General features: G+C 41.5%; 1 protein-coding gene across 1 annotated transcript in view; it reads right to left on the bottom strand.

Moving 5' to 3' along the window:
* Positions 1–22512, bottom strand: part of CNTN5 (contactin 5) — an 850947-nt gene that overhangs the window by 710438 nt on the left and 117997 nt on the right. Inside the window, exon 2 of the mRNA XM_074981652.1 lies at positions 19170–19295. The gene's annotated coding sequence lies outside the window, so the exon portion shown is untranslated. The remainder of the gene's footprint in view (positions 1–19169; positions 19296–22512) is intronic.

Here is a 22512-nt window from a genome sequence, read left to right as displayed (position 1 = left end):
AAGTCATTGTGTGTTAATATCTGAATACAGATGATTTTTAAATGAATGCTCAATGACAATACATGCAGTGCAGCAGGATCAGAAATATATTTCATTTTTAGTGCTCTAATAACACTGATCTTGGGTACTCTGGTTGCACATCAGGAAGAAGGTCCCCTTGCTATTTTAAATCAATATTTTATTGAACACGTTTTAGAAAGAACAAATAGAAACAAGTGTTCAAGATACCTATGGGTACAATTCAGCCCTACTACAACAAATAGTTGGCTAGTATTATTTAATATCATTTATTTATTGTTGACTCTAAAACACACTTGGTATTTTCCAAACAAAGTAAAATGCAGTCTGTGCTCTAAGGATCTGATACATTTATATATAAATCATAACTCAAGAAAAAAGAAGATCTCACACACATCTTGTATTAATTAGCCTGTAAGCAATTCACTGATTACCAGGTCAGAAGTCAATATGGCTAAAAGTACCAGTTGTGATGATTTGTCTATGCCACTTCTGAACTGATTATATGGAAATGTTGAATCGTGACATTTTTATGATATGGGAAAACCAGAAGTTAGAAGAGTTGTGTCATGCCTCTGTCAGGCCAGACCAATGGTGAATAATCAGTACTTAGTAGTGGTCTATTCAAAGTAAAACACCTTGGGGCAATGGATTTGCTGCAAAAGGGAGAAGACACTTCCGTCACTTGTTAAAAGACAATGAGGTGTGGATGCGAAGGACAGTTATCATGAGACAGAAGAAAAGAATCAGGTAGCACCAGCAAGAATCCATGATGAGACTTCCACAGGAGAACTGGGAGAGAAAAAGTCATTTTGCAGGATATTAAGAGGACAGAGGCTGCTGCTGGGGCAGGGTAGGTAATGGGGCAGAGGACCTGGCCTACTTGCCCTCCTGTCAGAGCACAGATGAGCCCACAACGATCCTCATGAAGGATAAGCTAGTTGAGGGGCACTGCATGTAGAATGGTATGTTGTTTTATACACACTATGCTTTCCTTTCCTTTAAATAATTAAGGAGAAAAGGAGAAAAATGTTAAACTGGACAAAGTGCATATGTTTTGATTGCTTTATGACTGGCATGCATGCCTCACAGCACTAAACAGTCACCAGAAACGTCATGTCTTTGAAATGGAGTCTGGAGAAAAGGGAGTGTTTAAGTGCAGGCTGAACCTCTCCAGTCCGGTACTCTCTCATCCAGCAACATCCACAATCTGGCATGATTTTAGTTAGCCAAACAACCATATATCATGAGAGAAATTTCTCGTGGTCCCATAAAGTTTGTTTACAGCCACCAGTCTAGACATAGATCATCAGGACTTGGATTCCCCTCACAATCTTAGTGGTTAGCTGCAAAATACACTTGCAAGGTCTGTGATGTGTATTCCAAATGCATTGGATAGAGTACAAAAGGAATATACAAGAAAGACATGGATATAATGGAGGGGAAGGAAAAGACAAATACTTTGGCTCTGATTGACAGGTTTTTAAAATCTGCTTTTTGCCTACCTCCTGGGCAAAGCAAGACAAACCCAGAGATTCCAGATCTCCAGGCAATTCCCCAACATGAAGGAAACTAATGATGAGCTTGACCTTCCAGGGGAGCTTCTGTGTTCTCAGCTACCTTGCTCCTAAAGCTCAGGGTAAGGGCCATTCTAGGGAGAAAGGGATGTGGATAATCATCATGGCATCAGCCAATTTCTATTTGATTTAAGTTTATGGTCCTGATCCAGTTGTTATTACTTAACTAGGAGTCATTTTGAAGTCAAAGATAATCTTCAAGGGCTTGTCTACACTTGCCCCCAACTTCAAAGGGGACATGTTAATCATGGTGACAGGAGATTACTAATGAATTGCTACAACGAATACGCAGCACTTCATTAGACTTATTCTCCCCCACAGCAACTTCAAAGCTTCAAACATTTGAGGAGTAAAGGGAGTTGAAATAGTGCAGGCACTTCAAAGTGCCTGCAGCTACATGCATGCCGGCACATTGAAGTTTGAAGCTTCAAAGATGCCAGGAGGAAAATTAGCCTAATGAAGTGCTGCATATTCATCATAGCACTTCATTAGTAATCTCCCATCTCCCTGATTAACATGCCCCCTTCAAAGCTGGGGACAAGTGTAGACCCAGCCCATGTGAGTAAAAGTTACAGGATCTGGTCCTTTAGTATACGATAAAAGAGAAATGACAATGTATGTCTGAGGATGTCTCTCTGCATTCAATTACACTCATCTAACATTTTGATATAAACCAGTTTGAGAGAGCAGGCTTGGGCTCCGAGTCAGCAGAGAATTGTCACAAGAACATAAGAACGGCAATACTGAGTCAGACCATAGGTCCATCTAGACCAGAGTCCTGTCTTCAGACAGAAGCCAATGTGACATCATAGAATCTGAGGACTGGAAGAAACATCAGGACGTCATCAAGTCAAGCCACTGGCCAAAGTAGAATCAGGCTTAACTAAATCATCCCAGCCACGACTTTGTCAAGACAGGACTTAGAAACCTCTAGGAATGGAGATTCTACCACCTCTCTAAGTAATGAATTCTAGTGCTTCACCACATTCCTGATGATGTACTTTTTTCTAATATCCAACAAGACCTCCTCCACTATAACCTGAGACCACTGTTCCCTATTCTGTCATCTGGCACTACTGAAAACAGCCTGTCTCCACACTTTTTAGAGGCCCCCTACAGGAAGTTGAAGGCTGTCATAAAATTGCCCCTCATTCTTCTCTTCTGCAAATCTAATAAGTCCAAATCCCTCAATTTGTCCTTGTAGGTCATGTGCTCCAACCCCCCTATTCATTTTGATTGCCCTCTGCTAGACCGTCTCCAATTCATACTCATCCTTTCTATGCTGTCAGGAGAGGCAGAACTGGAAGCAATAATCCAGACGTGGCCTCACCAGTGCTGAATAGAGGGCAATAATAACTTCTCTAGATCTGCTGAAAATGCTCCTTTTAATGCATTCCAATTGTTAGGTTGAATTTTTAAGTTTAGTGAATTCAAGATGGACTCCAGTCTGTCATCCATTTTAAAAAGGATGTGACTCCATCTTTCTCCCCAGGGAAAAGGCGGGAAGAATTGGCGACTAGTCAAGGTGGGAAATTTGTAGAATCTGCCCAGCAACAGAGAGAGGAGGAGCCTGCCCCTTAGGGCTCTTTCCTCCTCAGGCTTTTTTCCCCAGGACCTCACTGAGAAGAATCCTCTAGGACACCTTACCAGAGACTGCAGTTAGGCCTCACAGTCTGTCTTGGTGAGGAGAGCTCAGGGATTCGGTCCAGCTAGTTTGCTCAATGGTGGCAGTATAGATACTGATTAGGCTACCGAGGACAGCTGAGCTATTCTGTTGGGTTAGCTGATTAGCCATTGGCAGCAGTATCAAAGACTGATTTGACCATGGGGGGCAGCTAGGCCTCTGGCCAGCTGATTAGCTTAATGGTAGCAGTCTGGGTACTGATTTGGCCACAGGGACAGCTAGGCCTCTGGCCAGCTGATTAGCTTAATGGTAGCAGTCTGGGTACTGATTTGGCCACAGGGACAGCTAAACCTTTTTAGTTTATCGTTAGTTATAGTTTCGTACCATACTTACCTGCACACGCCATCACAGATCATTCTTTTTAGGCTCACTACATGCAGGACTTTGTGTCAAATATAGAAGGCAGAAGACCAGAACAGAAGACCTACCTGTATCCATCATTTCCGTTTGAAGCTGAAATGTCCCTGCTTTGATATTCTGGACTGTTCTCTCGCCAGGAGATGGTACTATCTATTCCATTAATTTAAGGGCACCTCTTTATTTTCATTGTTTGGGGCTAACATCCGAGACGTATAAGCTTGTGTATATAGTTTGGGAGTCCTAGTTCTGTATTATATCTCTGTTTATAGTTCAATAAACGTCACCTTTGTTATATCTTAAGGTGTCATAAACCTAAATACTTACCGTTGAACAGATGCAGATGGGAGATTGAATTTGCAGGCAGCCCATTTTCCGATAACCATATTTAATTTAATCTGTTTCAGGCTAACACAATATGCCGTTAGGCTTCTTGGACACAAGGGAACACTGTTGAGTCATACACAGCCTCCCATCCTTTGTAGTCCCCAGATCCTTTGATGCTGTATTTCTACCTAGCCAGTTGGTCCCCAGCCTGTAACAATGTGTGGAATTCTTCCATCCCAAGTGCAGGACTCTGCTCATGTCCTTGTTGAATCTCAAATTTCTTTTGGTCCAATCCTCCAATTTATCTAGGTCACTATCCCTACCCTGTAATGTAGCTACCTGTTCCCCTAGCTTAGTATCAAATGTATATTTGCTCAGGGTGCAATCCATTCCCTCATCCATGTCATTCACAAAGATTCAGAACAAAACCAGCCCTAGAACAGATCCTGGGGGCACTCTATTTGAAACTGGCTGCCAACCAGACAGGGAGTCATTGATCACTACCTGTTGGGCCTGACAATCCATCAAGTTTTCCATCCACGATTTATCTAATCCATATTTCCTTAACTTGCGGGCAAGAATATTATGGGATACTGTGTCAAAAGCCTTGCTAAATTCAAGTTATATCACATCCATTGACTTCCCCACAGTTACCGAGCCAGTTACCTCATCATAGAAGCCAATCAGGTTGGCTAGACATGACTTGCCCTTGATGAATGCATGTTGACTATTCCTGATCACTTTCTCCTCTTCCAAGTGCTTCAAGAAGTCCCAAACTGATGCCTCTCCTATCACCTATTTTCAGCCTCAGACAAACAGAGGTTAGGGACTTCATCTGTACCCATCCTGACCATTGAAGGACCTAACCTGTCTAGTTCCTTTTTGAACTCTGTTAAAGTCCTGGTGTTCACAGCATCCTTTGGCAAGGAGTTCCACAGACCTACTGTGTGCTACATGAAGAAAATCTTCCTTTCGATAGTTTTAAACCTGCTACCCATTAATTTCTTTTGATGACCCCTATTTCTTATGTTATGAAAACAAATAACTTTTCCTTATTTCACTTTTTCCACACCAGTCATGATTTTATAGACCTCTATCATATCCCTCCTTAGTCTCCTCTTTTCTAAGATGAAAAGTCCTAATCTTTTTAATCTCTCCTCATCTGGCCCCTCTCATTTTGTTGCCCTTTTCTGAACCTTTTCCAATTCAAATATATCTTTTTGAGATGAGACGACCACATCTGCACTAAGTATTCAGTTACATGTTTAGTTACACTCCTAATCCAATCCACCAGTGTATAAAGATTTTGCCACTTGGCAGAAGACATTGCTTCAGTATGTTGGAGACTATACATTTTTTCCCAAATTCTGACAATAAACTGTTAGATTTCCAGTTATGAGCATAAATACTTTTGGATTATTGGAGATGTTTACTTCAACATTATTGATTTGTGCAACTGAAGTGCGTAGTTACATAAATGTGACAAAATAAAATAGGAAAACAATTGAAGGGGCCAATGATGTGTGACTCTCTCATTCATTAACATTAACTAACAAGTGTATTGATTTGCAAAATTACTAGAATCAAGGCAAATGGCAAATTTGATAAGATGTTGCATGAGAAATGCCGTTTTAATTCAGCCTTCAACTTTCTTCTGTTGGTGTTAAAGTTTAGATTTTAATGTTTACAATGCACACATGAATTTACAAGACAATATTCATTAATGAAGTGATAAAACATCATTACAGTGTATGCTATAATGACAACTGTGAACTTTTCTGATATGGACTTGAACCAAGCAGAGGGAAAAACAGAAACAACCAACGTTAAACTTCCTGCTAAATTTCATAATCTGTAATGGATGAACTAACATAGAATTTTCTCAATATTACCAAGAACAGATGCTCTTCACTTGTATAAAGTTACAGTTATCTCCCTGTTTCTCCCCTCCCGCACAGGCTATAGAGAGGCCATTGGGCTATGAGTTAAAGGTGACATGATAGGTACTTTACATACCATTTTTTGTTCAAAATGTACAGTGTTGGCACCCACAACAAAAGACAGACACCTCTGGATTCTTATTGTCATACAAATACAACTAATTAAATAATTCATCCTTGTTGCCAAAGCCACTTCTTTAATCTAGAGTCTTCAAAAAAAAATCTTCTTTGAATTAATAAAATAATTTATTTAAACCCTAATCCTCCCAACACACACAAACGTAATGGAAGTAAACAATCCCAATTAAGTTATGCGGAAAAATGTTTGCAGAACTTGGGCTGTAAACATGGATGCCAGTTTTCCAAAATTAGGCTAGAAAAACCACAGGAAAAGGGTTTGTTTCATGTTCATATGGAACAATGAGACATTGTCAAATAGCATGATGAAATAGAGTAATTTAAATCAAAGATTATTGGTCAGAGATTAATAGAGCAAGAAGTAATCCATAGTCCCTCTTGGTGAAAGGCAAGAGTTAGCCTCTGTGGATATGTCTACATTGCAATTAGGTGCGCATAACTATACCAGCTGTCTCAGGCCAGTGGGGCTCAGGATAAAGGGCTGGGTAGATATTTGGGACTGGGCTGCAGCCCAAAATCTGGAACCTAGTCAGAGTACTAGAGGCAGGGCTTCAATTCCAGCCCAAACACCTAGTCCACAATTAAACAGCTCCTTAGCTTGAACTCCATTAGCACAAGGCAGGGTTGGCACAGGCCAGCCATGGGTGCCTAAATGCAGCACAGACAAATCTTATAGTCCCATTCAGGGCTGTTGAAATGGAGCGGGTACAGGGACTCTGCATTTTCCTCTAGGCTATGTCTACGTTAGAAGCATCTGTCGGCAGAAGTTACTGTCGACAAGATAATCTCGACAGAACCCCTGTGTCTACACAAGCCCCTTCCTTTCAGAAGGGGCATATTAATGAGCGGGTTCCAAAGATGCTAATGAGGCGCTTCCATAGGGAATATGAATATGCAGTGCCTGATTAGCATAATGGTAGCTGTGGTGATTCAAAAGTGCGGCTTTCGAATCACATGCCACCCATGGAGATGGGGACCTTCTGAAAGGAGTCCCAGTTTTTGAAAGCCCCTTCTGTCTATCTGGTGTTAGGAAGAAGGGGCTTTCGAAAACTGGAGGGGGATCCCGTCAGAAGGTCCCAGTCTCCAAGGGTGGCTCATGATTTGAAATTCACATTTTCGAATCACTTGTGGCTGTCATTATGCTAATCAGGTCCTGCATATTCATGGCAGCGCCTCATTAGCATCTTTTGAACCTGCTCATTAACATGCCCCTTCTGAAACAAAGGGGCTTGGGTAGACCCAGCCAACATCTGTCAACAGATTGCATCCACACACAACTTGCTCTGTCGACAGCGAACTGCTAGGCTGCACTGCCCTCTGGTGCCAGAAAACAGAATGGCAGCTCTGAGAAGGCTGCCTGGCAACCGTAAGTCATGTTGACAGAGAAGTGTCTTACACTGCACTTTTGTCGACCATACTCTGTCTAGAGGTTGTTATGCCTCAAATTTTTGAGAGATGATACTGTTGAGGAAAATGAAGAGTTGTGTCGAGACTTTTGTTGACAGAATGCTTTAAGCATGTAGACGGTCCCCGATTTATGTTGGCAGAAGGCCCCTTCTGTCGACAACACTCTCTAGTGTAGCCCCAGCCCAACAATATTATCTCTCAAAAATTTTATGCATAACAATCTCCTGACAGAGTACCGCCGACAAAATGTAGTGTAAGACACTTCTCTGTCGACATAGATGACTTACGGTTGCTGGGCAGCCCTCTTCTCAGAGCTGCCATTCTGTTTTCTGGCACCAGAGGGCAGTGCAGCCTAGCAGTTTGCTGTCGACAGAACAAGTTGTGTGTAGATGCAATCTGTTGACAGATGTTGGCTGCGTCTACCCAAGCCCCTTTGTTTCAGAAGGGGCATGTTAATGAGCAGGTTCAAAAGATGCTAATGAGGCGCTGCCATGAATATGCAGGCCATGAACATGCAAATGGCCATTTTGAAGATTACTAATGAGGTGCTGAACTGAATATTCAGTGCCTCATTAGCATTAGGATGCTTCGGGCCACAGTGCTTCAAAAGCACCACTTTCGAGCACACATGGCTCAGCGCAGCTACACAGGGGTCCTTTTCGAAAGGGCCCCGCACATTTTCAAAATCCCCTTATTCCTCTCATTCCTCTCTGCCAAAAGGACTAAGGGGATTTTGAAACGTGCAGGGTCCTTTTGAAAAGGACCCCCATATAGCTGTGCCGAGCCATGAGGGTTTGAATGTGGTGCTTTTGAAGAGCCGCGACCGGAAGCATCCTAATGCTAATGGGGCACTGAATATTCAGTTCAGCACCTCATTAGTAATCTTCAAAATGGCTATTTGCTTGGCCATTTCAAAGTTTTGGCCAAGTGTGGCCACAGCCTTAGTTTTGTTCATAACATACTTTGTAGACACCTGTCATTAATATGAGGGGTCCTTTTCACTGGAGACTTGGAATCCAACAGCTGAGCAGACGAAGGTAATTAGACACATCCCAACACTCAATCACATTAAATTCCTGAATTCAGGTCACACATGGGTTAAGAACCTACATTCTCAGCCTTAGCATACAGACACACTTGTTATCGTTGTGAAGATTCTAAGAGAATAGTTACGATGCTAATTAATTTAACATGGTATGAAAAGATGACTAAAAAGGTTAATATTTACAAACACAATAGACTTCTTGTCTTTCATCTTCTAGCCAGGCTAGAAACACCATGACAACAGCTCCTTTTGTACAGCACCTCTGCTTCTGGTTCCAGCCGTTATTAGGAATGTGCAGCAGAGCACAAGACATTAAACGAAAAAAGTTATACACATTTTAAAAATGCCAAATAACTTTTAATCCTGGTCCTGTTCACAACTGAACTACAGGTTGTGCCAATTCATTATATGATGATGGAGTTTTCTTAAGCAGTCTTTCTCTGAGGATGGGATGTTCAAAAGCAACCAGTGTTGGTCTGACTCTTTTCCACCTGCAATCAACAGGATGATCAATTGGTTCTCTGTTGTTCAGGCATAAACAACTTTTCGTCTCTACTTTAGAGATAATTGAAAAGTCCTTTCAGAATTGAGCCAAAGGGCTTTTGATATTCAGATAGGATCTGGCCCATTCCTAGTATGAAGTTATTGATCCTGGCATTTGGCTGGTGTGTGGATCTCAGTTAAAGACTTAGAGCTTGAAGAGAAATGCTATAACATTCATAAATACTTTTACTGGGAATTTTAATAGAGCACATTTCATGACAAATATGAAAGCCCTTCAGTAGCCAAAAATAATCTCTTATTTTATTAGTTATACTGCTGCCTATCAATGTGGTCTCTGAGCATGTGCCACATAAAACAGAAACCACAATAATTTTTGCCTCTATTTTTTTCCCCTCAAGGGCAGAATAAATTTTGGTATGTACACTGAGGCACATGAGCATGTGCACTGCCCGTCGAAACACATGCTGCCAGCTATAGGCAGCTGCAGGCACTCTGCCAGCTATGGGCAGCACCCGACTCTCTCCTGGGTGGCTTCCCAAAGTGTTCAGCTTACAGAGAACACCAGCTATCACTACAACATCAGTGAGACTGGGGAGGAAGAATTTTCAAGGTTAAGATGCATGACTTTTTCATGCCCTGAAATACAGAAGAATGCAGGTAGAAAATGCATCCCCAGGTGGGAGAACACACAAACAGCCTCTATTTGCCTAGGAATTCCAGCCTCCTACTGCTCATTTTATTTATAATTTGTATTGCAGCAACACCTAGGAGATGCAGTCACAGACCAGGGCCCCTTTGAGTTAGATGCTGTACAAACTTGGAACAAAAAGAGAGTCCCTGCCCCAGAGAACTGAGACTAAAAACCATCTGGGGGTAATGCCACTCTATTCTCATATTTTGAGGTGTATGAAAACTTGCCTTCTTATACATTATATTGCTGATAATAGATTTAAATGTTTCAATACATCTAATCACTTCAAGTAGTATGATAAGCAAAACAAATACAAGAGGAAAAAGTAGGCATATTGATATATGGTATATACTGGACATCTCGTCAGGCTGAAGTGAGCTATAGGTTACCCACACAACTTCTGGGTGTGGTTTCTTGTCCCATCTAGTGGCACATAGACCACTTACAAGCAGAGTAATGAGTCTGCTCTGCCACCTTAGCTAATAGGCAGCTGGATTTTTCACTCATCCAATAAAGGTTCATGTTCTAAGTTCAAGAAGCCCCAGGGTTCAATCCCACCTGTTAGAGTGATATATGAATTCACAAATTCCACGGCCAGATGGAACTATAGCGATCATTAGGTCTGAGCTCCTGTATAACAAGGGCCATATAATTTCCCCAACATAAATTCTAGAGCAGATCTTTTAATCCTCCTACTTCCCCCACAAAAATTCAATATTCATTCAACAATTGTCAGTGATGGTGAATCCATCACAAATCTTAATACATCTGTTCCAGTGGCTAATTACTCTGATCATTAATTTACATCATGTCAGTTTAATCCACCAAACTACCTCATCTACTAGTCTTATAAAATTACAGGAACCAAGTCTGAAGACTTTTAAAAAATGTTTCAGCAAATTCTTTAATTTTGTAGTATTTTAAGATATACAAAATGTATATGATCATAAAATATCATTGACTTCAATATAAAACTACAACTAATAAACTAGTCATACAATAAAACCAAATCATTATAGTGCTGCTGATGTTTAAATAATTGGATTTCTAGTTGTTTGAAATTCAAACATCTGAAGGGACACCCCTGGCTAAGGGGTAGCTATTCTATATTTCAGTCCTTATAAATAATGGGGACTGCCTCTTAATCTAAAATGTACCCATTAGGCAACAGAGTAAGCATAGAGTTATAAATCTACTAGTTGTCATCATCAAGCAAATTAATCAAAATGGCTACATTTAAATTAAAATCTCTTAAAATTTTAAATCTTGTTAATTTAATTTAGGCATTTACTGTGTTAGTTAACTGGAATCACACATTGAAAAAAGAAAGTCATCTCAATACACAGAACTCCAGAAAACTCCTCATCCTTACTTCAGGCACCTCAAAAAACACGAAAGGTCTATTTCTTTCTCTTCTTCCCCCTCCCTCCCTACACACACCAAGACAAGAAGGTTCGGGCTAAATTTTCAGACCACTGTGCCAGGATTTAGTCACACAACTCCAATCACATTAATGAGAGCTGCACTAATCTTGCTGTAGCACACTAAAATCAGACCTCCAAAGCATTTATAGAACAAGCAGATCTTATAAGCATCCATTTATTTTCAGATAATTGATTACAGAGCAAAACAAAGATAACAAAAATAACAGTGCTGGTTATTGCCTTCACAAAGCTCGTGATTGTTATGATGATAGAATTTTCATCCCCCCGTCATTTTAGAGTGGGTTTTTTTGGGCTCCAATTTCAAGGTCTCATTATTCACTGCTTTTTTCTCATTACCTATTGCTAGCTAAATACTCTGTTTGTACTCTGTTAGGTCGATTAATGGCTGTTAGCCAGGAGGGGTTAGGAATGGTGTCTCTCGCCTCTGTTGGTTGAAGGTTGGAGATGTATGGCAAGAGAGAGGTCATTACCTATTCAGTTCACTCCTTGTGGGGCACCTGGCATTGGCTACTGTTGGCAGACAGGATACTGGGCTGGATGAACCTTTGGTCTCACCCAGTTATGGACCTTCTTATGCTTTTGTGCTCTTATAAAAGTTAGAAAATACACAAATGAGAACCACAAATTCAAACAACTTTCAGTTTTGGAGTGAGAATGGAAATTAGGTCCAAGACCATGAACTCATATCTACACTTGAGATTACTGTTTCTCAAGAGTCATTTCAATATGTGAAAGAAGCCTCATTTCTCACCTGAGTACAGATGCAACCAAAATATTTTAAGTACCATTGATCTTGTTTTCACCATTTAAAATGGTAAGAATCACCCAAAATGAGTGATTTCAATAGATGTCCAATACTTGGAGTGTTATCAAATGACAATTTTAACTTTTCCTCATATTGGGATCCAAATACCTCTTGTTTTGCTCATTTCCAACAAAAATATGAAAATGGCATTTAAAAAATGTTTCTTCTAAAAATGGCTCATATTTTCATAATTTTTTAGTGGATCTGCACAGAAAAAACAAGGGAAATAGTTATCTTAGATGCCTGGTCTACACTAAAGTAGTAAGTTTATATAGCAACAGTGCTTGCAGATGTTAAAAATCTACACCTTAAATGCTGCCTCTCTGGTGTCCTAACCTGTGGTAAAAACATAGGCCAGGAAGAGTGTTTCTCTCATCTAGCTATCCCACCTATGGTGGAGGAAGAGGAGAGAGCAAAGGGGTCAGCTGCCCCATGGCCTGGAATTTCAAAGAGGTCTGGAGCTCTGACCATCACCAGAGCTCTGGACCCCTTTGAAACACCATAGCAGTGCTGCTCCACCACTCTGCTTGGTTGTGAGATGGTGGGCAGCCCTGTGGTCTGGGCTGTGCTAAGTGCTTACTGCCCTAGATCACCCTCCTTCCTCCCTTGGTCCTGCCCATTCCAGGGGCAACAATACAAAATCCTTTTAGGTATCTTCATTCTGGGGTTGTAGCTATGGCAACATACCTATGCTGTTATAAAAGCCATAATATAGACATGATCAAAGAGTGAAAGTCACACATTTTCAAACTATCTAATATAAGTTTCAACAACAAAGAACTCGGTTAATAGAACAAAAAAAAAACCGATGGGAAAGTTAGAAATGTCCACTAGATGTCTGTTGTAGATCACCAGTTCTGAGGACAGTGTTAATGAAAACAAAAATAATTAGACCAATTTTATGAGTATGTGAAACTACAATGCTGAGTACACTAGACGGGCTTGTAAGAACCCAATCATTGTTATGTTCACCAACGTGTTAAAATCCTTATACAATCAGTATAAGCCAGGTCTTCCACTTCCTTCATTCTCTGGATAAGTAACCCTGTCGCAAAAAGAAATATGGTTGGCTTGGCACAATCTGTTTTTTAGCAAATCTGTGTGAGCTATTATTTGTTACCCTGCTTATGCTGTTTGGTCTGATTCCTTTGTTCTTCTTCATTTCACCTTTTAAAGATAAGTACTATGTTTTCTCCAGGACCCAGGGGACTCACCAGTTCTCCATGAGGATTGGAAGATAAATGTCCAATGGCTGCAAGAACAATTCTGCTAGTTTTTCAGTACCTTAAAATAAATGTTACAAGGCCCTGAATATATCGAATTTATCTAGCTGTTCCTTAAATGCTATTTTACCCAGTCAAGCTTGCGTTCTTTCCCCCTGCACCATCAAAGGCTCTCTTGTGATATTTCAATGTTATATGCTTCCTGCTTAAAGCAGAAATGCCCCCCATGTTCCCAGACAAACTCTTGTGTATTTGTCTGTGATTAAGAGTAGGAAACACCAGAGTATATAATCGACAATGGGTGTGAAGAACAGGGTTAAGCTTATTTTAGATGAGATTTGGTTCTAACTGGGGAAAAATTTAATGGTGTCAATTATTTCAGGTAGGACAGGAGTACAACACATAAGTCAGCCATGCATATGTGTGCACATGCATGAAAGTGGCATGAAATTCACCTTTGCACTCTCTGAGCCCCAGATGTTCTAAATGCAGATCCAATCCCTAGACATAAATTATACTGTCTGCAAACAGCTCAAAGGTGACAAAACCAGAGCTGGCAATTGGCAGCAGTTCAGGACAACCAAGCCATTCCCACTTACAACCTATCCTTAATCAGGATGCCACACTCCAGAAGGCCCTAGGTGACATTCCTGTTCTCTCCTATAGACAACCTCCCAACCTTATGAGGATTCTAATCAATAGCCACAGTCTATATCATAGGAATACCTTGGAACAAAGCCTGCAGCCAGCTTTGCCCACTTATCTATTCTGGAGATACTATCACTGGACCTAACCAGGTTATTCACAGAATCACGGGCACATTCTCATGTTCCTCAACTAACATCATATACGCCATCATGTGCCAGAAATGCCCAGATGCTTTGTATATTGGACAGACTTCAAACTCTCTCAGACGAAGAGTTAATGGGCACAAAACAGACATCAAAAAACACTCCTGATCCACAAACCAGTTAGTCTACATTTTAATGGAGTGGTCCATTCTGTTAATGACTTAAGAGTTTGCATCTTATTGAAGAAGGATTTCCAGTCATCTTTAGAAAGACAAGCTGCTGCACTCTCTTTCATATTCAAATTTGACACATTAACATGTGGTTTGAATATGTGGTTTGGATGCAAATTTTCTGGGACATTATAAGGGCTCTTTGGCATACTTGGCTTAATCTAATTCTTGACTCCCCCTACCCACCCACCCACCCCCCCCCCGCCCCCCTCTGCTCTCTGATTTGCTCTCCTTGATATTTTTTTTCGGATTTGTCAACTTTGATTACTGTTTTTGGTTCTCTGTGCCTTAAATATTGAGTCTGTTCCAGTATGGCTATGGTCTGAAGAAGTGGGTGTGCCCACGAAAGCTCACCCAATAAATTATTTTGTTAGTCTTTAAAGTGCTACTTGACTGCTTTTTTGTTTTGATAGTATATAGACTAGTGCGGCTCCCTCTCTGTTACTATTCCCACTTTTGTTTAGCTATTTCTCTTTTATGGGAGATGGGTGAATATAGGTATGCTTATGCTGGCTCTGTAGGATAAGACCATTCCCACTTACATTTGGATTAACCCTATCACCTCTCAGGGCAAAGTGAGTTTGTTTATGGCCAGGTTTCTTGAGCACATCAGCACAAAGCTGCTGCACCACAACATGTCTAATGGATAAATTATTAGAAATAGATTTTTTCAATGCTTTTTCTTGGAATGCTCACATAAAACAATGACAGACTATTTCCATGGTGCATAATACTTTGCTGGATGTGCTTATAGCAATTTCAGAAGACTTTATTTTTTTTTTTTTAATTCATAGCTTGAGTGAGTAGAACTTCTGGCACCTAAGCAGACAGGTCACCATGAGCTGGGTAATGTGACAATCTGTTATCATTAGCTCTGTTGGAAAGGTTCTGAAGGCATGAGAGAGAATTAAATGGCCTGGAAAACTCAGTCTATGGAACAGTCTATTGTACTCATCTCTGTTATATCCAACTCTACACATCACTGGAACAGCATGATTTGGAGAGGTGAAAAATACAAAGGTCGTTTTTCAGTTTTCCTTTTAGCCCAGAACAAACCATGGAAGGTTCACTAATATGTCTCATTCTCTGAAGATTCTTCAATACACTCAATATGGTAGTGTTTGAAAAATCACCGCATTTGGAAGAAAGTGAAGAGCTCTATTTAAATGTCTAGCAAATAGTGTTTCTATTTCTGTCCTTTAGTGTTATGATTATCAGAATTTCCAGCTGTCTAAAATATCAACGTACAGTAAAATACACTGCAAATCTGAGTTTAGAAACTGGTTTTTCGCTAAATATTGTGGGTTTTTTCCCTTGAAATTTTAAAGCAAGAGCAGTTTCAAAACAAGGTCAATCTCCTAGTAAGCCTAATTAATGTCCTCTGTAGTTTACAGCTGCTAATACAGGTGGAGGCCGTTAAAATGGACTGACATACGGTACTCAAATATACCTTGATGGCTGCTGAAGCCTTCCTTTCATGGGTTGTAACACATGTAATAATTTTGCTGTTCTGTCTGGGCAAGTGGGTTGACATGAAAGGACAGTATCTGCTGTGCCCCAGCCACTCTGACTCACTGTCTCTATACAACACCTGTGTACATGGCAGTTCCAGTTTTAAGAGGAGCCCCCGGCATGAGCAGGTGCCTTGTGAGGCATAAAACTATAGCAGCAGCTCCCAGGTCAAGCTCTGCGAGTCCACAACATACAGGGAAAGGCAGCAGAGCAAGGGCATCCTTATGCTCCAGTGAACCCTGGCTGAAAGGAAGATTTCTGGGGGTCATGGGCAGATAGTCAAAGTAGAGTAGCCCTGAGTTTGCTATACTTCACATTAATTCATGCAGTCAGTGTAAAGCAAATGAGGAACAGGGACTCAAAAAGCCCTGGGAGCACACAGCAGACTGAAGCCCCACTGGAGCTGGAGCCCTGTGATAATGTGGCTGGTCAGAGGCTTCCTGCAGCCCCAGGGAACACAGGACTGAGGCTGGAACCCCATGTACAGAGCTGGCCAGGGCCCTACTTCAGCCCCAAGCTAAGGCTGGAGCTACTTGCATGAGGCCGGTTGGAACGCTGCTGGAGCTCCATGCATGGGGCTGGCCAGAAACCCACTGCAGTCTTGGGCTGGGACTGGAACCTTGCATGTGGAGAAGACCAGAGCCCCAGGAGCCAGACCTCTGCTGAACCAGGGCCAGACCCCCCACCTCAGCAGCCCAGTGCCAGAGCCTTATGGCAGCCCTGCAGCAGCATGGCCTGAAACAGTAGGGACCCTCGCTGCAAGTGGGCTAGGATGTATGGGAGAGCCAAAGCAAGTGCCTCCAGGCACATACAGGAGACCCCGGCTGGTCCAGCAAATTCTCCCATTTGAGACCAGTCCGGACCCAACCATGCCAGAGAAGAAAAGTACAACCTACAGTTTCTATCTTGTTAATAAGCAGAAATCCTGGCTCCAAACACTCTGGGTGCATCTACACTAGCCAGCTACTTCGAAGTAGCCGGTACAACGTCAAAATAGCACGCATCACGTCTACACACGCCATGTGCTATTTCAACGTTGAAATTGACGTTAGGCGGTGAGACGTCAAAATCACTATTCCCATCCAAAGATGGGAATAGTGCCCTACTTTGATGTTCAGCGTTGAAGTAGGGCGTGTGTAGACAATCCGCGTCCCTCTACTTTGAAATAGGGGGTTCCTCCATGGCGGCCATCAGCTGAGGGTTTGACAGATGCTCTGTCCAGCCCCTGCGGGGCTCTATGGTCACCGCGTGCAGCAGCCCTTAGCCCAGGGCTTCTGGCTGCTGCTGCTGCAGCTGGGGGGTCCATGCTGCGTGCACAGGGTCTGCAACCAGTTGTTGGCTCTGTGGATCTCATGCTGTGCAGGGCAAGTGTGTCTGGGAGGGGCCCTTTAAGGGAGCGGTTTGGGGCTTTGCTGGCCCCTTATTTCGACGGGGAGCGCCTGTGTGTGTGGACGCTCCACATTTCCTTATGGGGCGGCTCCTTTCAATGTTCCCCTTCGCTACTTCGACGTGGAATGTCGACGGCACCAGACCTGGAGGATGTGTAGACGATACGCGTCGAAGTAGCCTATTTCGATGTCCTTACTTCGAAATAGGCTATTTCGACGTAGTGTGCTAGTGTAGACGTAGCCTCTCAGACATTAAAGACAATTTAACTGAACCTATGTGACTTAGACCACTCTACATATGTGGACACAGTAAATTTAAAACACTATACAATATTATTAGTGAGTGACAGTTGTTTTCTATTTCATTTTGTGTGTTAGTATCAAACTCCTCTATTACATGTTGCATTCTACATTAATATTAGGAGATGGAGAGGGCTTTATACTTTGTACATCCTGGGAATCCTGCCATGGGTGTAAATCCATAAAAATTGTACCGATGCGGGCAACTCTCCAACAAAATAAATTCTTTTTGAGATGGCTAAGCAGCTAGTAATGGCTGCACCAGCTGCCATCAAAAAGTCTGCTTCCCAGGATGTCATGCCAGCATTCCTTTTAATATATAGATTATCCTTCAATAAATCCCCCGATAGCAAGGCTAGTATGCTGAATGCAGCTTCAAGTTAAACTGTCAGCTGAAAGCTTTTAGTACTTGCAACAACAGATCAGGTACATGAAAATGAATGAAATTGTGTTGCATTTAAAGTGACATGGTGAATCTACCCTTGTTGGGTTCATCAGTTCTAATTCATTTATGTCTGTTTGGAATGCACTGTCTGTCTCATTTGTTTCAATTGCTTTCTAGTCTTCCCATGTTATTCTCAATTAGTTGGGTAGGCAGGTAAAACATCTGACATTACAACAGTGAACTATGCACTTCTAAATCAGTTTGCACAGGCATGCTACACTTTAACAAGCTACTTATCCCCAACCTGGAACTGTGGTTTATTAATAGGTCATCATAAAGTTTCTTCTCAAAAATTAATTAGCAGCATTTTGAACTACATGAGCATAATTCATTCTGTTGGTGAATGATGAACTACACCAGTTAACAGGTAACCATAGACATTTACTCCTTCATTCCATTTCCATCTGCCAATGCTTCCTCAATAAATGTAAATTGGATATCCATCATCCATCTGGATGATGAACATCAGATCCAAAAGTCTCTGATCTACAGCTGTTGTACTGCATTGCTTTGCATCACATTAGGCTGTCAGCAAGCACTACTCATTTGATCTGTTCATTAATGCAGCATTTTGTACAAACTTGAACAGATATGAAAAAAAATCACAGGGAATTAATTTCAGTGTTCAGGAAGTTTGCTTCTGCATACATAAAACAGACACAAACACATACAAGTGTATATTTGAAAACAAGTCCAATAGTCTCAGGAGAAATTTCATACATGATATGGGCCTGAAACAAAGTCCTTAGCCTGAACATTACCCTTTGGAGAAGTTACAATCTGAATCCAAACTTTTCAGCTGATTCCCATCATCTTGATAACAGAATGAATGAAAAGCCGAGGTCCAATCACTTTCAGACTATCGGGAAGTTGAGAAGCCAGTGTGAAGTTGGTGTCTCAGGGCTGCCTCTAATGGGCTTCAGTAATTGCATTTAATCAATTATAATTGCAAATTTATTTGTAGTCTTCTTAAATTTGCAATTCAATGAATTGTTAACTGTTACTGTTAAAATTTGAACAATACATAACCAAGTGGTATTAATTTCTCCTTAGTCGTTAACTATTCTTACCGTAACAAGTCTAAACCTTCCATAGGATAGCAAAGCTCCCAGTAAAGTGGGTTAGAATTTTTATACTGCATATTTCCCTGCCAAGAGTGATCAACATATTCAGTCTAACCTTAACGCATTTTATTTAACTTTTCTGTATATTGCTCCCTCTTAATCCTGGATTTCTGATGGCAATAGCCTCTGTGACTGTCTTTAGTTTGGCAAGTTACATGTTGCTTGGGCTCAGCAAACTAACACATTTGAAATAAACTTGGTTTAAACATTCACTATACCTGAGTTCAGCTGTGTGAACAGCAGCTTTCAAAAGGGAAATAGTCTCAGCAAATAGTCCTTGTAACCGATAATTGATGAAGACAAGGCATTCAGTTGAGTCAAAAATAGCAGTCCTTTCAGGTAATCTGTTGAACAGGAAAAAAATGTATACTGTGTTATATTTGGAGCTTTCTGTCATTTAATCTCTCTTTTCATATGGATACTGTCAGCTTAGTTACTGACTTTCCATGTGACCTGATGTATTTTGTGATACACAGCTGCTATTTGAAGTAAGGCATCTCCTCCTTTCTTGATTCACAATGGGTACATTATCACACTAATGTGACAGTGTTTTGCATTAGATTAACAAAAGAGCAAAGATGTTTCTTTGAATGAGAAACAGGGGGAGAAGTTTGCGCTTTAATCACTTACTATGATAACACAGCCTCAAGTTATTGGCTCAGACTACTTGTAACAGAAGTAATGAGTTAATGTTAATTCTACTGCAGACAGGGGCAGTTAGATTCAGGGGGCAGCTCCCCTTTGCATTGCCAGTATGTAGCCTTGTGGGAAAAACACAGAGAACCCCCCACAGGATCAGCAGCAGACAAAGCAAAGAACTGCTTTTTTTAAGAAAAGAAATGAATATTCCAGTGAAAACTGTTATGACTCTCCCTGTGTTGCTAGGCCATTTGTTCTAATCCTCCATCTGCCTGAATCTCTTCATGACAGGTTCACTCTATCATTGCTTCTCCTTACACTCTTCTCCCCTGTCTCTGCTTCCCTTCATTTCCCTTTCCATTGAGCTCCTGCCTACTTAACTGACCCCACCCCAAAACACATGGAACTAAGGCAACATCTGCCACTATCAGATTGTATGATCTGCTTAGTGATAGATTCCTGCCTCTACTTACATCTGTCTAGTCTACTTAGTGTTTCAGGAGAGGAATCATCTATCACTCATTTATACACTGGGGGCTTGTCTATACGACCCCCTTCTTCGAAAGGAAGATGGCCAGTAAGGTGTTGGGAGTCTATTAATGAAGTGAGGGGGTACATATGTAGCACTTCATTCAGCAAACTCCATCCACCCACCCCGTGGCATCTTCAAAGTGTTAAACTTTGAAGTGCCCAGGGTATAAAATTCTGAGGAGTAAAAGGACTTTGAAGTACCCCGGGCACTTCAAAGTACCGGCGGGTGAGCTGTGTCTAGATGCAAGCTGGCACTTCGAAGTTTAACACTTCGAAGCTGCCATGAGGGGGAGTTTGCTTAATGAAGTGCTGCATATGCACCGTGGCACTTCATTAATAAACTCCCAACACCCTACCTACCATCCTCCCTTTGAAGTAGGGAGGTAGTGTACCCACAGCCTGGGTGTTAGAATTCAGCCCCAACTTGAGCCTGCCCAAAGGCCCTGCTAAAACATAAATGTTAAGTAATAATATTTAGACTTCTAATTTTGGATACTCATGTATTTTTCTAGAGCTGTATTTCTCTGTTCTTTTCCCAAATCAACTGTGTTTTTGGTGGCCCCTTGAAGATAATACAACAGCTGTTGTTTTTTGTTTGCTTGTTTCAAGTGCTTGCTTTAACATACCCTGCTCTGACCCTCTACCCTTGTGGCTCTTCACTGACCTATGAGGAATCAATGCTGTATCAGAGAAGGTGTGGCCCTGAGCCCAGGGCACAAGAAACTTAAGCACAATACATTTGTATTGGAGTGTCTCTGCATCACATAGGCTACAACTCCCAAAAGCTTTTCTCTCTCTGACCCCCCAGGAGGCATTCTACTCCTTGCAATTCTCATTCTCCAGGCCATTTGTCTAGTAGAGTTTGCATAATGAGGATCATTCTGGTTTCATGCCCCATTTTAGGAAACTATTAACTTGCAGTAATTTCCCCCCCACCCAGCTGATCTGGGAACCTGCTGCCTTTTATAAGGACCAGCTACTCTTCAACCTATCACCTGCCTCTTAGCTCTGATCTTTAGTGTCTGTGTGGGGGAGGAGTGGGGAACATGAGATTAGTCATAGGTGGGATTGATGCAGCTCTGAGGAGGGTATGCTACTGTCAGCACAGGCACAGAAAACCCTTATTGGAATAGTGCCAAATTACTCATCTGCCTTGAAAAGCAAAAATCTGCTTAGTGCAATGTTTTTATCTTGCCTTCTTACTCTATTATATTCCTCTGAACACAAAAACATACCTTAATCCCGCTTTATTTTTAGCAACTTCCTTTCGACATTTTTGTTTATTAATGGGCCACAAGACATCTTTTCAAAAATAACTTCCTTTGAAAAACTCAAAAAAAAAATCAAAAACAAAAGCAAGCAAACATAAAAGAGTAACATTCAGCTACGGTCTGAATGTCATCTTCATTGGAGACATTAATGCTAGAAGCCCACACTTTGTTAAAAGTGGTTTGCAGATAGAAACATCCACTGGTCTGTGAAACCTGCAGAAGGTGTTCCATACAGCTGGTTTTGGTAATTAGAATTAAACAGTAAATCATGCTTTTCACTTTCCCAGCCATGTGATCCAAGAGTTGCAAAGAATTTCACAAATGTGTGTTAATACAACCTCACAATAGCTCAGATGCAGACTGTACAGGTCCCTTCCCCCCCCCCCCCCACCAGTGAACAGGACATTGAGAGTGGAAGGAGGTGGACATGCAGAGATCCACAGGCAGGCTGTATAGCAAGGATCTTGCTCTGCACTGCTGTTCTGACCCGAATGGCAGCATGCAAGCCTCTTATCCATGTTGAATTGGCTCACCACTCGCAGCCAGGTGGCGAGAGCAGACAATTATAACGTAGCAGACATTCAAATCTGGTTCACATTCTTTCTACATGTTAGGCAAGGGGACCAGTTGAATCTTGATATCCCACATCCCATCTGAATGTCCTAAGCAAAGACAGGATCCTGCTGTTGGCATTTTGGGCATCTGTCACGTTGAAATGTCCAGCAACAAAGTGCTTCAAGTAAAATTAAATCTTTTGTAAGGCTGCAAAATGGAATTGTTCAACTCAAGAATTTTTTTTCAGACTTTGCACATCGGATGGAACCAAATCAAACTTCACTTTTCCAGGACTGTCAAATAATTTAAAAAAAAAATCAAATATTTGCATGGATTTAGTTGTAGTATCTTGATATATATGCCATCCTATCTCAGGGGCAGGAATAATATGGCCCATGGGCCAAATCTGATCTGCCTAGCCTCAGGACCCAGCCAGTAAGAGCTCCCCTCAGACTCTCTGCCTATCCTGCACCCACTCTATGCTCAGAGCATCTCTCTGAATGCTACCAATCCAGGGAAAGGAACAGAGTGGTTTCATGTTCTGCTCTCCCCCACAGCAAAATTT

The sequence above is a fragment of the Carettochelys insculpta genome, chromosome 1 (genome assembly GCF_033958435.1).
Source record: "Carettochelys insculpta isolate YL-2023 chromosome 1, ASM3395843v1, whole genome shotgun sequence".
NCBI lineage: Eukaryota > Metazoa > Chordata > Testudines > Carettochelyidae > Carettochelys > Carettochelys insculpta.
Note: the sequence above shows the minus strand (reverse complement) of the source record. Positions and strands in the feature narration are given on the sequence as shown.